Consider the following 5,890-nt stretch of genomic DNA (forward strand, 5'->3'; position numbering starts at 1 on the left):
GATATGTAGAGATCAAAGTGTTGATAAGTTATATGTGTCATAGAGGAAGTATATTGAGAAGGTACTTAAGTATTTTGGTATGAAAGACTGCAATCTAATGAGTTCTCCACTTGCAATCCATTTTAGGTTATCTTTAGGTTTATTAGAAATCTAGGATAAGAAGGGGCACATGTCTAAGCGTTCTATATGCTAAGCATTTTGTATCTTATGGCTTGCACTTGTCCAGATATTTCACATGTTGTTAGTGTGGTAACATGTTTATGGTAAATCCTAGTAAAGTTTATTAGTAGGGCATGAAATGGTTACTTCATTATCTTAGAGGTACTACAAATATTGGCTTGGTATATGACATGAGTAGTAGCACTAGAAAAAGTGTTAAGGGCTTTGTGAATTTAGATTACGTTAATGATTTGGACATGAGGAGATCACTAAAAGGTTATGTTTTTATTCTCTTAAAGTGTGTCATTACTTGAAAAGCAATTTTACAATCCATTATTACATTGTCTACAATAGAGGCTAAGTATATGACATTAACAAGGGCAGTTAAACAAGCTTTATGACTAAGAGGTTTGGTTGATAATCTTGATTTGTCACATAAATTGACTGTTATACATTGTGATAGCCAAATTACTATTCATTTGATCAAGAATCGGGTGTACCATGCAAAAACCAAACATATTGATGCATGCATCATTTCATTCTAGATATCATGTCAAACCACATAAATTCATTATGTGCTTTTGTATGATAAATTGTGCTTGTTCTTTTATATTTTTCTACATACCAAATGGTTTGAGATTCTATGGTTATTTCCATAAGAAATTTTTTATTTTTTATTATAATCATAATTATAGTTAACAATATTAACAATTATCCCTAATTTTGAAATTCTTAACATGATAATAATTCTTTTGAATTTCTTGTTAAGCCAGTACTTACTTTTAGATAATGCCAAATTTCATATTATTTCATTCCACTATATATTTTCTTTTCTGTCACGGGGGTGCAAGTCGACACGATGTCGTCTAGTGAATGTAGAGGCTTTTGTCGTGCCTCTTGTGTGAGGTGTTGTGTGTTGGGAAGGGTTTTTTGGATTTAATCATAAAATTACGATTAAGGTTCAGGAGTCACCACCTAGTATTATGGTTATTAGGAACCTATGGTCTGCGAGAGTCTGGGTAAGGAATTGTTTGTGCATGGGGAAGACGCATCACCCCCAATGCACCTTACCTAAGGTAAACTGCATTGTTGTTTGATTGTTTTTTTCTAAGTTGGTTTTCTATTCATTGGTCTTTTCTAAGTTCAAAGTAGATTGAATAGTACTTAAAAGCGCATTTTTTATAAGGTTTTATATTATCGTAACCAGTTTATGATTATCAGATTTCTCTTCATGAGAGAGTCTCTACCTTATCGGGTTAAATCCTAACCGTTCTAAAGTCTGAATTTTAGCACCATATTTTTACACCTTGTATATTTAATACCTGAGGGTGTACTTTATCGTGTAATTTTACACCCTATAAATATTAAAGTCTATTTATGGATCCTAAAAAAAATATTGGAAATTGTTTTTTGACATGTTGGTCAAATACTAATAGATAATCATAAACTGGTTATGATATCCATTTTTGGTTTTTTTTTAAACATGAAAAAGATGCAATTTATGTTTTTTATATATGCTTGAAAATTTTAGGATTTAACGTATGCAATTTAAAAAATTTTGAGATTTTTTTTTGAAATTGTTTTTTTTTTTTAAAAATATTTCAGATAAAACCGGTATTTTAATACTGGGATTTGTATTTTACAGTATAAATATACAACCCGATATTATGCAAAATTGGTAGAAAAATATTTGAGAAAACCACAATTTTTTGAAATGATTTTTTTTGAAAATTTTTGGATATATTTTTTTTTTTCAAAATAGATATAATCCACTACATGAACAATGGACATGAAGGAGGAGAAGAAGAAGAAATGGAAGAGAAGAAAGTTACCTGACGCGGTGGCAGTCTAGCCGTGGAGGACAACGGGTGGTGGTGAGGCCGGCGGTTGGAGCTGGTTGCAGGTGGTAGAGCACGAGGAAAGGAGAAGAAAATATTCAAGAGAGAGATAGGGACCAACAGTGTATGCTTTGCCATTGGTGAGGAGTTCAAGTGACCACTGGTAGTGGAAACGGTGACAAAACAATCGTGGTTGGAATGGTGGTGGTTGAAGGCCATGATGGAGAGAAAGGAAGAGGAAAGAGAGAAAAATTGCAGAAACAAGGGAAAATGGCTAGTTTTTGGCTGACTTTGGACCTGATTTTCTTTTCCCTCAGGCCATTTAATCCACCTCTATTTATAGAAAGTGGAAGAGGGCAATCTTGTCTACATTGGAGAAAAATTTCAGCCCTTGATTCAGTTAGAAAGGATCCCAACCATTGGTTCAAAGTAGACATGGTGCACAGTCAAATCTGCAGCTGCAAGCTGTCTGAGTTGGCCCCTTTGGGATAGTGTCACGTGTGTTTATTTGCCAGTGAGCCGGTTACAACCATACCCAGATGTAGATGGCTGTCTGGTGATTAGTTTAGTGCAAGTTTTAGCAAATTTGATGACTGTTAGGTACATTAAATGTAGTTGCAAAGTAGGTGTATGGAGCTGTTTTTTCAGGAAAAAAAAAATACAATAATGCACAGTGACCTGATCCTTTTTTTTTTTTTTTTTTTTTTTTTTATATATACTCAAAACAACAACATTTTAGGTTTGAATTAGGGATTTTAATTGTTTTGCAATTTAGTCCTCCATCTTTCAAATTAATTTTAATTAAATCCCTAATCGACCCATAAACGTTTTAATTTAATGCAATTAAGCTCTTGATGAACTTCAATTGGAATCCCGAAGTTACGCCCGTATTGCGATATGGTCTTTGGTCTTAGATTTATGCAATTTAACCCAAAATTGACCATTAAACTTTTAATTTCTTCAATTTCAACCTTGGTTTTTGTCAATTAAGCCCCTATAGTTTGGCGTATTTTCACAAATTGGTCATTGGTTGTGAATTTCTTCAATTTAGCCCCTAATTGACCCCAAAACTTTAATTTTCTTGCAATTCTGCCCATGATTTCAATCAAATAACTTGGTAAAAATTAAATTTGGACCTGTTAAAATCTTAATCTTCTCAATTAAGTCCAAATTAAGCTCTCAAACTTAATTTTTCACCAATTAAGCCCCAAATAAATTAATTTGACCCATTTCAAGTATAATTAAGTTCTTGCACTGAATTAAATCCTTCAATTGGACCCAAATTAATTATTAAACATAATTAGAATTCAATTTGGCCCATGATTAAATCAAATTGTTTTATTAAAAATTTAATTATGTCATTTGACTTAATTTTTATATAAATTCGTCCAATAATAATTTAATTTGACCTTAAATTCTCACTGTTTTCTCTATTTTTGGGCATAATAGGATACAATTAGGCATTGAATTTTCTTCAAAATTGCAGCTTGATTTCCCAACCTGCTTTGTCCACGTTGTCAACTTTTATTTTATTATTTTTTTATTTTTATTTTGAAAAAAAAATAGAATTTTAGGGAATAACTAGAATTGGGTTATGACATTTTCATCCAAATTAAGCTAGTTTTTTTTTTTTTTCCATGGATTACGAATATATATGAGCCGGATTGCAGAATCCCATGGGTTGGCTTTTATATAGATATATAAACATGGATTACGAATATTGAACGTGATTATTGGTTTTCGACTGTTACAGTAAATGCATCATCTTCTTCCTTTTAAAAGTTATGTTTGAATGGGTTTCAAGAGAAATATACAAGATTTCCTAGATTTTCTGGTGGCTTTGTTTAGCTCTAAGAATGTATTTGCTTTTGAACTCTATAAAAAAACTACAAATAATACGGATAAGTATCATTTTAAAAACAAATAATATATGTTTATTGATTCAAATCCATCATCTTCAAAACATAAGTCATTAGATGTGAATGGCTAAATCACGAAACACCTGAAAAAGATCTGACAATTACAGGCAGTTTTGCGGAGGACTGACCTGCACCAGACACCCACGATAATATATGAAGGCGACTCTCACCTTCTTTCTGGCCTTGCCTTCTCTTTCCTTGCCTCGTGCATTAGCATGATAAATAGCATCTCTCCTTCTCTTTCTCTTCCAAGTTTGTCAAAGATTATATCATGAATTATTTAACAATAAACAATTAATGAGCTAAGATCTTGGTAAATCTAGTGGAGTATCTAACAAGAAATAAGTTCTTTATATCATGAATTATTAGTACCACGAAAGAATTTAGTAAATGCTGATTAGAAAATATAAATAGCATTTCTACAATGAGAGGCTGGCCTACATATATTGCGATTCTGTAATATGTTTTGTGAGCCAGAAAACAAACCCTTTTCAAAGAATTTGCAGACAGCAGCTAGCTTGAATCTGAACTGGACTGGAGAGATCAAGTGTCAACCACGAGTCATTATCTCCAAGGAATGACAGTGTTAATCTATTGTGTTTTTCTCCACCTCAGGAAAATAAAACAAATGCCATCACTGCCTATTCCATGGAAGACAACAGCTTGTAATTAGCATGTTCATCATAACCCTACGCTCAACTTGTTCGCCATGCATGAGTCCAATTCTCAGCAAGTCATTTGCCCTATTTATGGAAGGAATGCAGGCAATAAATCAACAAAAAGCAATAGCAACAGATCATAGAATATAAAATTAGTGTGTTTGGAATAACTTTGGCTTCAAGTTTAGTGATGGAATCATAGGTGGTGGTCTGTACTAGATTAATTAGGAAAGAATATTGATTTGAGCTTTGCAAAGTGTAGATTGCACTTAGATGTAGCCACATACGTCAAGCCCCTTCAAATATATGGATGAAATTACTTTCTAATCAGGATTTTTGCAATAGTTTTCTAAAATTTGTTGATGATATGTGCTATTAATGGTCTTTCATGGTTAAAGACAAGCAACAAAATTTCTTAAGGCAGTTTCATTTCTCATGCGTTGTTTGGAATATTTGGCTTCACCAAAATAACATTATTTTTATTAACGCTGCTCCAAATCTCCAAATTGTCTTTTCCATGATGCTTCAAAGTATTGTTTTATAGTTGAGGCTTGACTCTAGCTCTTTAGAACTTAATATAAAAAATATTCAGCAGGGAAGAATTGGTTTCTTATGATTTTTTTATACACCTCATTTGATGCGCTCCCCATTTCATGCAATAACTTTTGTGTTTTTTTTTCCTTTACTTGTTTATCTAACATAAATTAGATTATTATTTTTGTAGCCTTTTTTTTAATAAAACTTTCTACTATTAAAAAAAATACATACATCAAGCCAACCGATCCTCGAAGAACAATAACTTTTTTTAAAAAAATTATTAATTTATTCTGTTATCTCTAAAGAAACTCTCGTCAAGACTACTGTTTATTAATTATAAATCTTTCGTGATGTAGCCACTTTTTGCCAAGAAATCAAACAAGATGTACTTGAAAGTGGAGAATAGAGCCTTCGTCCCCATCATGTAACAAACTTAGTTGTGGCAGATCCTGCAATCAAAGATCTGGGGTCAGCCTTCTTTTCCTTTCGACCTTAATTGGTCCCAAATGCTGCCTTTGTTGCCGGAGATATGCTTGCTTTAACAGGATTCAGATTGTGCCCATACCTTTGTTGTTTTGGGCTTTTGAAGTTATCTATGGACTAGGGATAGTCACAGTGCATGTTTTTTAATATATAAAAAAAACAAATATGGATTTATTTACCTAGTGGATCCCTATTCAAGACAATCTTTAAAAATCACTAGTCCCGTTACCCGCGTTATGCTATGATCCTGATGAGAAGTCAATTTAAGCATAAAAAAGAACGTATGGCAATGTTA

This window comes from Populus alba, chromosome 1 (assembly GCF_005239225.2).
Source record: "Populus alba chromosome 1, ASM523922v2, whole genome shotgun sequence".
Lineage (NCBI taxonomy): Eukaryota > Viridiplantae > Streptophyta > Magnoliopsida > Malpighiales > Salicaceae > Populus > Populus alba.